We start from the raw sequence: 11,806 nt of genomic DNA on the forward strand, positions 1-11,806 counted from the left end.
CTTTCTGAAACTCCAGACCCAGGGGATCAAATATCCTTACACTCATGAGCATATATACAAGTTCAACACAGGCGTGTGCGCACGCGCACACACAAATAAAATAAAAGGAAGAAAGGAAAACCCTTCAATTGACTTCAAAATGACTTCTTCAAATGATGACCACGAATATTTACAAAACTCACTTATAGATTGTGACAAAAAGATGAGAGCTGAAATGTGAAGCTTTAAATCTCTTTGGACTTGGCAGTTTTGTAATTTTCTCACTAAAGGGGTTCAGAAGCAAAGGCAGTTAAGATCCTGAGTTGGTAGCTAGTCTGGGCTCCTTAACCCCAAACTGAAATAAAACAAAGTTCTATAGTAACCCATGTCTGTCATCTCAAGAGTAAGAAGCTAAAGCAGGAGAGGTGCTGAGTGTCCCAGGCCAGCCCCAGCAAACCGGTGGGAACAGCAAACACCTGAAGACTTAGCAGTGGTCAGCAGTGGAAGAATCTGAACAACAAAATATAGTACTGACACGTAGACAAAGTAATAACTGTTCATTAAAAAAAAAAAAAAAAGAGTGGCTGCATGGACGGCTCAGCAGTGAAGAGCACTGGCTGCTCCTGCATTGGACCAGCCTTCAGTTCCAGCACCTACAATGGCAACTCACAACCATCTCTAACTTCAGCTCCAGGGGATCTGATACTTTCTTGAGGCCTACACAGATAGTACAGAAAAATGGTATCTCTTAAAAGAGTTTTTTTTTTTAAACTAAGGAAACAGGAATAAGCCATCAGTTAATAATGTACAACACTGTTTCATTAATAGTAACAAAAGTGTCATGTGAGTATATGCTACTGAGAAAATGAAACATGTAGGAGCAGTTTTACACTATCTATTTAATTTTTCTTTTTTTTCTTTTTTTTTTTTTTTTGGTTTTTCGAGACAGGGTTTCTCTGTGTAGCCCTGGCTGTCCTGGAACTCACTCTGTAGACCAGGTTGGCCTCGAACTCAGAAATCCACCTGCCTCTGCCTCCCAAGTGCTGAGATTAAAGGCGTGCACCACCACTGCCCGGGTACACTATTTATTTAATTTTTCTACTGTTTAAATTATATAAAGTTCTGAGGCCTGGTGTGGTAGTGAATACATTTAATCCCTGCATTCATGAGGGAAAGCAGGAGGCTCTCTATGAATTCCAGGCCAGCCAGGGCCATATAGTGAGACTCCAAAAAAAAAAAAAAAAAAAGTCCTTAAATATAAAGCTTACAAATATTCTATATAGTGTATCTCAAGAATACTCATTACAGTTTCCTTGATGCTTTAGAAAAGCACCCCCACAAATAAAGCCTTTACTGTTCTGGTTTGGTTTTTAGCTGGATGTACTAATAAAAAAAAAAAAAAAAAAAAAAAAAAAAAAAAAAAAAAAAAATCCAAGATTATTTTTGTTTTATCTAGAGTCGAAAAGAAAAAAGGTAAATGAGGTATTTTAAAGACTGCTGATGTAATCAAGCAGTCAAAATCTGTGCAGCGCCCAATGTTGTATTATTTACAAAAGAACGAAACAACTAAAATATAGGATACTACTCGTTTCCTTTGTGGTGCTTAAAACATAATATCCACTGGGTAAAAAAACACAAAAACTAAGCAACTAAATCACACTTGAATCGGACGCAGCAGAAAGCGGCTGCGCCTGCGTAGTGCGAGTCGCATGGTATAAGTTCCAGGTCCCGGCCCCCGCCTCCTCCGCCCCTCTGCACTCGCTGCCCCTAAAGGGTTTCCACTGCGCACGCGCAGTGCTTAACGGCCGGTCAGGAGCCCAACAATTAGTCCCTTGCCTTCTCAAAGAAAACTCTTAGTTCGAAGAATGGGTCGTGAGCTCTCTCCTTGACCAAAGGCAGTTCCTTTTCGGCGAGAGCAGCCCTCTCGTTCACCATCTCTGGCGGACGCCGGCGCTTTTCGGGAATGAGGTTCTGGCGGTCGCGCCAAGCAGCGTACGCAGCCTAAGTCACGCTACGTTCGCCACACAAACCAAGAGGATTTTAGTTCTCCGGCAAGTCCCCCTGTGTAAGCTGCTCGTCGCTTACCCGCTCCGATTCCGGAATACCGCTGTCGCCACCGTTCCTGTAATTCTCTCCAACCCTTTCGATGCTTCTACTTCTTCATGAACAAGACAAGATGGCGCCCGATGGGTCTCACCCGGAAGTGAATAATAATAACATCCGCTTTTCGCCTGAAGTCATATTGACTCTCAGCCAGGCTTACGAGCATGTGATCTTACCGACGTGACGAGTCCGCGCCATTTTTGTTAAGGGCAAACCCAACCCACCGTGAGTTCCGTATCTGGACTATATGTGAAGCCTGCGTCATACCCGACACATTTTTATTTGTACAGCCAGCACAAAGCCGAGCCTGATGATCCGGTACAATGGACGCTCTGAAGATCTAAACTTTAGTAAGGAGACCCTCTAAGAGCAAGTATGTTCTAAGGAATACTTCTGCTTTGGGAAAGATGCTGAATCGCTTTGCCACTTTGAGATTACGGACGGGTCCCCAGGTCAAACCCTGCCACCTGGGAACTCATTGCACCAGGCCTACTTCAAAGGAGCTGACATCAGGCTGGAGTCTCAGTCTGAGTTCTAGAAGCAGGGTGTTTGCTAGTCTCTTTGTTAACCTCCTAGCATTGCACCCCCTTGTGGGAACATTTAGTCAGTTCAACTTCGCTCAGCTACTCTTAAGAAAAAGTAACTGGGAAGCCGAATAGTTTCTACTGATCCTTTCTTATCTCAAACTACAACGAGAGGAGGTAAAAGGTGTTTACCGTGAAAGATGTTCATATATCTGAACTGTCAATTTTCCAGACTAGGGGTTTAGTGACAAAGGGAAACAAAAGGTGGTGCACGCCTTTAATCCCAGCCTGGTCTACAGAGTGAGGTCCAGGACAGCCAAGGCTATACAGAGAAACCCTGTCTCGAAAAACAAACAAACCAGCTATACAGAGAAACCCTGTCTTGAAAAACAAACAAACAAAAAAAACAAGAAAGAAAGAAAGAAAGAGAGAGAGAGAGAAAGAAAGAAAATACAGCATTTTTAACTTAAATTTTGGGAAATGCCTTTCTAGACATTTCAATGTAACTAAAAAGTCATGAAGGAAATTTCCAGGGAAGCATCTGTGTCTGCAGAGATTGAATAGAGCTGCAGTAATGTGGAGAGGTTGGAATTGTACAAGTCCAGAAGCAAATTACCCAATAAATAGCCAGTCCTTGCCAACCTCTCTATATTAGAGCTAAATCCTGTGACTAATAGATTAAAAACTTTTTGAAACTTTAAAAATGATTTATTTTTATTTTATGTGTATTGTTATTTTGCCTGCATGCATGTCTGTGTGAGGGGGTCACATCACTTGGAGCTGGATTACAGATCGTTGTAAGCTGCCATGTGGGTGCTGGGAATTCAATTCTGGTGCCAATGCTGTTCACCACCGAGCCACTTCTCCAGCGCGCCCTTTGGAACTTTTTAACGTAGCTGACTCCCAGTTTCCACCAACCAAGAGCTAAGAATGTTATCAGATAGCATCTGCAGCTATGTAAAAAGTATCCTCGTCTTGCGGTAACTTCTTTGATGTACACACTAATGTATCTTAAGCGTGCCTTGATTTATGACTGTCTTTGTTCTTTAGAACTATAAAATGTTATGAAACTACTTCCATGTTACACAAGGAATTTGGCATAACCTAAATCTGTGTTGCTTGTGCCATGGTTATTCAAATGTGGTTCCAGAATAAGCTGTCTCTCATTCCCTTAAGGTGAGAACAGTGTTTTTGCACCCTCAGCATGCACTAAGAATCTAAGTCTTTGAGTTGGGAACTGTGCACAAGAAACATCAAACTACTCTAGAAACAAGACAGTAGTAGACTGGATAAAGAAAATATAGATGTGAAAATAGGGATGCCCTTTGAAAGAAATTCTGTAATTCTTAAATGAAGCATTTGAAAACCAAGTAGCCTGTGTTATTAGAATAAAATCCTGCTAGGCTCCAGCTTGCCTTCATATGTAATTTGGGAAGTGGGATGGAGAAAACTGCCAATTATCTGGGAATACTATAGTGTGAGTTCATGAGGTTAGTTACGACTCAACAGGAAACCTGTAGCTGACTGTTTCCATTTAGCGAATTCACGGAGATCTACTACTAGCACCCGCCACCCCCATTGCAGGGATTAAAATCAAATGTCATCATGTTCTGCCTCGATGAGAAACATTCTAACCAGACAAGTGGTTTCCTCTGTGAAATCTGTTTGATTAGCAAGGCTGTCATAAACTCCTGCTCCCTATAGTTATCTTGTAGTTATTTTCTTCTTCCCTAGTGAAACTGAAACCAATATTGGAGTGACAACTTTTGCCCTCCAAGGGCCCAACGTATCCCTTAGTGCACAGAAAATTTTACATTGTCAAGTGATTAAATACTAGAGACACCCGTGTAGTCATTTTGGATGTCCAAATGGGAGGGTCTATTAAATGACTTGTTGGGATTATAGGAACTCATTACCACACGTTTCTCCCATGTGTGGACCTCACGTTCTATTTTATCAGAACATATGCTGTTATGTTAAAGGTCTGAACAGCTATCATATATGAGATCTGTGTCATTGTGTACTGTAATTATCAAGTGCCAGCATCTTGTCAGTATTACCTGGTAAACTACTATTAATGATTAACAGAGAACTTTGAATTTAGGTTTGTTTGTGCCTATTTATAGGGCTGGAAAGATGTCATCATTGGTAAAGCAAGAAGACTTACTTGTGTTTGATCCCCAGAACCCACACCTTAAAAATTAAAAAAGCGGGAGCTGTAGCGTACATTGTGGTCCCAGCCCTGGGAGTAACAAAGGTAGACAGATCCCTAACACTTATTGAATTCAACATCAATAAGAGACCGTATCTCAAAAACAAAGGTAGAGGGTCACCTGAAGAATGCTCAAGAATGTCCTGTCCCCTAATATGTTCATATGCTTATGAGAGCTGGTCACCAGGCCACATGCTTCCAGCTACTGCAAATTCAGATAGTACATACAAAGACTTTACAATGACCACAAAATAAGTTGCTGAGTCATTTGTTAATACAACATAAAGCTGACCTATCTTGAACAAAAAGCATTCACTTAAAAAAATATACACTAGATTAGAAGGTGGTTGACAGACATAGCTACTAACATTAATAAGTAGAAATCTATATGATGGCATAGTAAAACATCGGATTTAACTGAGAATCACCATAACCTTCGAGGCAATAATGTATATAATGAATTTCCATTTAATGGAAAAGTTTGAAAAGCAAGACACCAGACACCAGGTGCTACTGGATGCATTTGACAACGGTAGTAGAAAGAAGTAGCTGCAACAGCACATGCTTGTCTTAGTCACTGTTCCCTTGCTGTGCAGAGACACCATGACCAAGGCAGATTTTATAAAATACATCATTTAATTGCTTACAGTTTCAGAGGTTCAGTCCATCATCATCCTGATGGTGACATGCAGGCAGACACTGGAGTAATGGCTGAGAACTACATCATGATCCATAGACAGGGAGAGAGACTCTGGGCTTTGTGGGGCAGTGGGCTGTGAGCAGCAGCTGGGCACCTGTTCAAACAGAAGCTTCGAATCCCGAATCCTCATGGGATAGAAGGTGTTTGGAGTCTACTGGCACCTGGCTCTTTTCACTCAGTCTCAGCCCCTCACAGCCCCTCCCACAGAGAGGTCTATGGCCACCAGTCACATAGGAATAGTGCCTCAGGCTCTCCCTTATGTAGATGAGGCATCCCCAAGCTGCTCTCAGACCAAGCCAATAGGGGTTACCTGCTGCCAGACCTTAACCCACCCCAGAACTGTATATATTGAGCTAACTCAGGAGAAGTAAAGGTGTGTGCAAGAATCATGCTGTTGTCCGAGAGTTTCTGTCGCAAGAGCTGTAACACTAGAGCTTGGGAAGAGATCTGCTCTCCTTCAGGATTCTCCCTGGACTGGAACGGCTTGGCACAGAGACAAGTGCAGCACCTGGGAACAACCTGGAGCAACAGCGGAGACTCGGGCAGCAGAGAAAGTGGCAGAGGCAGCACTCTGTCTTCTTAGCCCAGACCTCCCTCACCCAGCCAGGCCGGAGACCGATGAACAGCGGAGACTCTGGCAGAGGCAGTGGCAGTAACTCGAACCCTCCCGGCTCGCACCCTGTCCCCAGCCGGGCTGGAGACCTTCATGAAATACCCTCCAGAACAGGGACATACAGGGCTTGGTGTGGGCTTTTTAAACCATAAAGTGCATCCCAGTGACACAGTTCCTCCAACAAGGCCACACCTCCCAATTCTTTTAATCCTTTCAAATAGTGCCACTTCCTGGTAGCATTCAAATATATGAACCTATGGGCCATTCTTATTCAAACCACCATGTGACTATAGTCTGATTTGGCACAGAGGCTGAGGCCCAAAGATCACTTGAGCCTGGGAGTCAGAGACCAGACTGGGCCATACATTAAAACCTTCTGTGGGCAGGGAGAAGGTAGAAATCAGAAAGGATTAAATGGTTTGTGAAAAACAAAATAAAAGAGAAAAAAAAAACAATTTTTGTTTAATCTTCTGATCTTTGCAGAATTGTTTTTGAGACAGGATATCTCTATGTAGTCTTGGTTCTCCTGGAACTTGTACGTAGACCAGACTGGCCTCTAACTCAGAGATTCACCTGCCTCTGCCTCCTGAGAGAGTTCTGAGATTTAAAGCATGCACCATCACACCTAGTTGAGGTTGGATTTTTTTGAACTGCACAAAATAAACTTAAAGAATTCTTTAAAAAGTTTTTCTTTTTGTTACTAACGTGAGTGTTTGTCTGCATGTCTTCATATGGAGCATGTGTGTGCCTGATGCAGGTAGAGGCCAGCAGAGTCTGTCAGAGCCCCAGAAATTGTAGTTCTACCCCATTGTAACACAATACAAGAATGACCTTTTCAAAAAGCCATGCAATGTGTTAGGATGTCATATTTAGCAACAGCCACTCAAATGTAGCCAAAGCTGTTAACTGCAAACAAACTCTCCTTGGAATCTGTATCAGAAGTCAAATGGATCTACCCCTCACCTACAGTAAAAGATCCTGGTACTACCATCTTCCCTCCTTCTGCATGAGAATGTTTACTGGTTAGTGTTCCAACACTGTTCATGAAGCATGTGGAAAATATAACATAACCATTTTGGCTCGTAGGTCTTCAGAGCAGCAGAGCCAACACCAGAACATAACTAAACACGCTTCTAGAAACCTGGTCTTGAGGATAAAACCACCTGGACTATGACCCTTGAAAAGAGAGTCATTGTGTTTTCAAGTGTGAAAGAAAATCTCAGTGCCTGATGACCAGAAGGTTGTATAGAGACAGAGACTTCTGGTAAACTCACACACTCTATTCTCCTTCCTTGAACTCCACAGGATCACATAACTACTAACCAATGGGCGGAGAAACACACCTGTGGTAAAGAAGTATTGCTACAGAGAGAATTTTCCACACTCTCTCCTCTGCTACGCTGAGATAGTTTCCTTTGGAGACTGTCTAGATGCAGTGGGTTCCGAGTAGGAAATAACTTTGTTTTTTTTTTGTTTTTTTTTTTTTTTTTTTTTGCAATTGGAATTTGGAGGTATGTATGCAGTATAACCAGTCTCGTCCTAAGGAATAGGATTATTGGCCCTGAAGCAATGGCTTTGATGTGGGGCATTCATCAGAGATGAATATTTAGACATGGGTTTAAGCCAATGGAAAGTCTTTTATTAGCCCACCAGAGACTACGCTGGGTGTGTGGCATCCCAGTGTAGCCTTGAGTTTTTCTCAGGATGAGCTTTTAAGCACAAAAACCATGTCCTGAGTTGACAAATATCAGATAACAAAACAGTCAGAAGCAGACCTACAGAAGCCAAAAAGAAAGGTTAGTACATTCAGAGACTTTCTAAGAATTATGGATTTTGATAGATTAGGCCTTGTTTTGGAAGATAAGATTGTTTGCATGCTGAACTTTACAGCTTGTGTGATATTGCATCATAAAGTCAGTTGTGCTACAGTCTTAGGGCCTACTAAGGTCTGATGCCGTCACAGTTCAGTGGTTAAGAGCACTGGCTGGTCTTCCAGACAGCCCAGGTTCAATTTCCAGCACCCACAGGGCAGTTCACAACTGGCTGTAACTCCAGTTCTTAGAGATCCAACACCCTCACACAGACACACATGCAAGCAAAACGCCAATGTACAGCAAATTAAATCATTAGAAAATACATGTTCATTTGCAAACATTTTGGGTTTTTCTACTTGGGTGTAATTCTTGAGAAATGTATGAAAATGCTTTCAGGAAACTCACAAACTTCTAAAACTACAAATATTTGGCAAATGATGTTTTTCTGGGGACAAATATCAAGATTTCTCTTCTCAGCTTCTGTGGCAGGAGAAAGTCCTAAAATTCAAACTCATTCTTCTCTCTTTAGCTTTCTCTTTGGTACTCTTGGATCTGCTGGGATGGCTATTCCTGGTTGTCAACTTGACTACATCTGGAATGAACTACAATCCAGAAACGGAGGGCACACCTGTCGTCATCCAGATCTTGAGGCTGAAAGACATGGGCCTTTGCCCCGGATCTTACTTGGGAGGACACATGCTTTTGATCCAGAGCTTGAAGATAGTGGCCATGAAAAGCTTAGGGCCAGGCAAGCTAGTGCAGGACTTTACTCCCAGGAGATTGAGGTAACCAGATCTCTGAATTCAAGGCCAGACTGGGACAAGCAAAGTTCCAAATCCAGGCATGGTGGTATATCTAGGCCTTAAATCTGGGCCATACGTTCTGCTGGAAGCCTACATAAGGACATTGGAAAAGGAGGACTTCACTCTTCTTCACCTGCTTGCACTTACTTGCCAGCAGATCTGTTGGAACCTACTTCCTCAGGATTCCAGTTTATACAGAATTCCAGCTGAAACGAGCCTTGTGGAACTGAGCAACTACTAGATTCTTGGAATTCCCCTTCATGGCTGCACACTGCTGGGTTAGTTGGACTGCAGACTGTTAAGTCATTACAATAAATTCCCTTAATATATGGACATTCCATAAATTCTGTGGCTCTAGAGAACCCTGATTAATCTGTTATCATTGGGACATCATTCTTTGCTAGGTGTTACTCAAACAGCATGTAAGCAATATGGTTTGAGTTTTTTTTTTCCCTTAATGCGCTGGCTAGTTTTATGTCAACTTGACACAAGCTAGATTCAGAGGAGAGAAAGGAGCCTCAGTCAAGAAAGTGCATCCATTAGGGCTGTTAAGCAAGTCTACTGGGCATTGTCAAATAAGTGATTGATGTGGGAGGGTCCAGAGCATTGTGCTACCCCTGGCCTGGACTTTGATCCTTTAAGAAAGCCAACTGAGCAATCCACGGAGAGTAAGCCAGTAAGCAGCATTCCCCAGGTCTCTGCATCACATCCTGCCCTGACTCCCTCTGCAAATAAAAATGAAATAAATCCTTTCCTCTCTAAGTTGCTTTTGGTTATGTCTCATCACAGCAATAGAAACTGAAATGAAGACCAGTTCACTTGACAGATTTTCTTCTTGAGTGATTTCTTGCATTCACTGCTGTATTCCTAATGTCAAAGAGTAGGTATTCAACAAACACTGGTTAAATGATCAAATTAAAATGTAGGTCTCTCTCCTCTCTCTCTCTCTCTCTCTCTCTCTCTCTCTCTCTCTCTCTCTCTCTCTCTCTCTCTCTCTCCCTCCCTCCCTCCCTCCCTCCCTCTCTCCCTCCCTCCCTCCTGAATACACATACTCTTTTTCTTTCTCATCTACCTCCCTTCTGACTCCCTCCCCATGGCTACTTCCCTGGCCAAATTCTTGGGACCAGTGAAACCACCCGAGAGCCCCTTCCCAATAAACCTGCTGTGTATATTTTCTTTCATCATAACCTCTGAAAGCTCCATGACTCCAGAAAAGTTAAAACAGACAGACATGTACACAACATATTTCCTAGTGTACAATCTTATCTAAGTAACTCAAATCATTCTGAGAAATAGCTGACAGGTCTGTTTGTTTTCTGGACTGAGAATGTAGCTCAGTGGAAGAACTACTAGATACAATCCCTAACATTAGGTTGGGACAATTTTTTTATTTTAAAATAGCGAATTCCTGGGCTGGAGAAATGGCTCAGTAGTTAAGACCACTGACTGGTCTTCCAGAGGTCCTGAGTTCAAGTCCCAGCAACTACATGGTGGCTCACAACCATCAGTAATGACATTTAATGCTCTCTTTTGGTGTGTCTGAAGACAGCTGCAGTGTATTCTTAGAATAAATAAATAAATCTTTAAAAAGCACATTCCTGAAACTTGAAGGCCCCTGTGAACTAAATGTTTGTGTCTCATTCACACACTCCCCAAGTGGGAGTTCTGTGGAGTGGAGTAGTTAGAAAGTGATTAGGTTCTGACATGAAGCCCTTGGAAGGAGATTGTGCAGCTCCTTTTCCCTGTCTACCAGGTGAACAAACACTGAGAGCATCACCAGAACTTCATCTGGACCATGGATCTGTGTGTCTTTGTCTTGATATTTCTGACCTCTAAAAGTGTAGGAAATAAATTTGTGTTGTTTGTAAGCTCCTTGAATTATCTTTTGTTTATAGCAAGCCAGGGGACTAAAATAGACATGAACACAATGTTTATTAACATTTTGTCAATAATGTATAATGCAGAAACTCTAGGCCTGATCTGTTGACATAAGAATTTAATATTTATTATGATGTTTATACATACAGCAATGACCAAATAATGCTCATAAAGTTATACAGATATTCTTAAAATACTGTAAAATTGGATAAGAGAAGGAATGATACTATTAATTTATTATTGATACCTGAAAATAACCATCTTTTAAATACATTTGAATTGATGATTTCTACATGAACAAAAGCATTTTAACACAGAAATCATTTCTCTAATAATGCAATGGATGCTATCTGAAAGCTTGATTTTATTGCACATATTTGGTTTAGGTTTATTTGACAAGATGTCATGCAGAAAAATAAGCTGAGTATGAAGTTCATGAAAGTAGGCAGGATGTGATTTTGTACTACAAAAATTTGATGCGCTAAATCTTCAGGAAATTTTATTCAACTATTTCAAAAAAATCACTAATTAATCACACATGCAAACTAAGAATTATTAAATATGGCAAAATAGCTCTGTTGATATATGACTCTGAGTTGATACAATGATCATCTCCTTGGCCACTTAAATAAGCAGTCTACATATTATTTTTTAAAACATTTAACAATAAATCTTAAATATAGATGTATATTTGTTTATGTCATAAACATTCACATAATTGGCACATCATCAAAATTTTATCATTTTAAATATAGGAAAGCCAGGGGAGAATTGGGGATAGAGGTACCCTGTAAACCAGTTTCTAGATAAAAAAAGTCTCTCTTTTACCTTTCAAATTCACTGTGCCAAAACACTAAGTAGTTTTGTTGATCTGTAAACATTCTTGTTTATTTGCACTGTTTCCTGAGGTAATCTGGAAACTATTGTTAGTACAGTAGCCTCACAATTTAAAATTTCTACAAATGTGCTTTGGAAAACTTCAAAGGAAGAACAAAAATTTAAGTGTAGACCTGTGTAATTTTTATCTATTACATAAGCTTGATAAGAAATTCCTAGGTATCAAAATCAAGCCATTTCCCTCCATTTTTAGATGGCAAGAAAAACCACTCAAACTTTAGGTCATAAAATACATTTCAGAATCTCCTCAGCACTAGGTAATAAATGAACATTTTATTTGCAC

At 41.1% G+C, this 11,806-nt stretch overlaps 1 protein-coding gene and 1 long non-coding RNA gene across 4 annotated transcripts in view; one reads left to right on the forward strand and one right to left on the reverse strand.

The window, feature by feature from the left end:
- Pnisr (PNN interacting serine and arginine rich protein) overlaps positions 1-2,189 on the reverse strand; it is a 27,601-nt gene extending 25,412 nt beyond the window's left edge. For all 3 annotated transcript variants that reach the window (XM_076924079.1, XM_076924080.1, XM_076924081.1), the window contains exon 1: positions 2,065-2,189. The gene's annotated coding sequence lies outside the window, so the exon portion shown is untranslated. The remainder of the gene's footprint in view (positions 1-2,064) is intronic.
- LOC143438483 (uncharacterized) lies at positions 2,173-9,510 on the forward strand. The gene is made up of 2 exons (XR_013107285.1): positions 2,173-2,455; positions 8,475-9,510. It is a non-coding gene; the product is annotated as an uncharacterized LOC143438483 (long non-coding RNA).
- The last annotated feature ends 2,296 nt before the right edge of the window (positions 9,511-11,806 follow it).

The sequence above is a fragment of the Arvicanthis niloticus genome, chromosome 25 (genome assembly GCF_011762505.2).
Source record: "Arvicanthis niloticus isolate mArvNil1 chromosome 25, mArvNil1.pat.X, whole genome shotgun sequence".
In the NCBI taxonomy this organism is placed as follows: Eukaryota; Metazoa; Chordata; class Mammalia; order Rodentia; family Muridae; genus Arvicanthis; species Arvicanthis niloticus.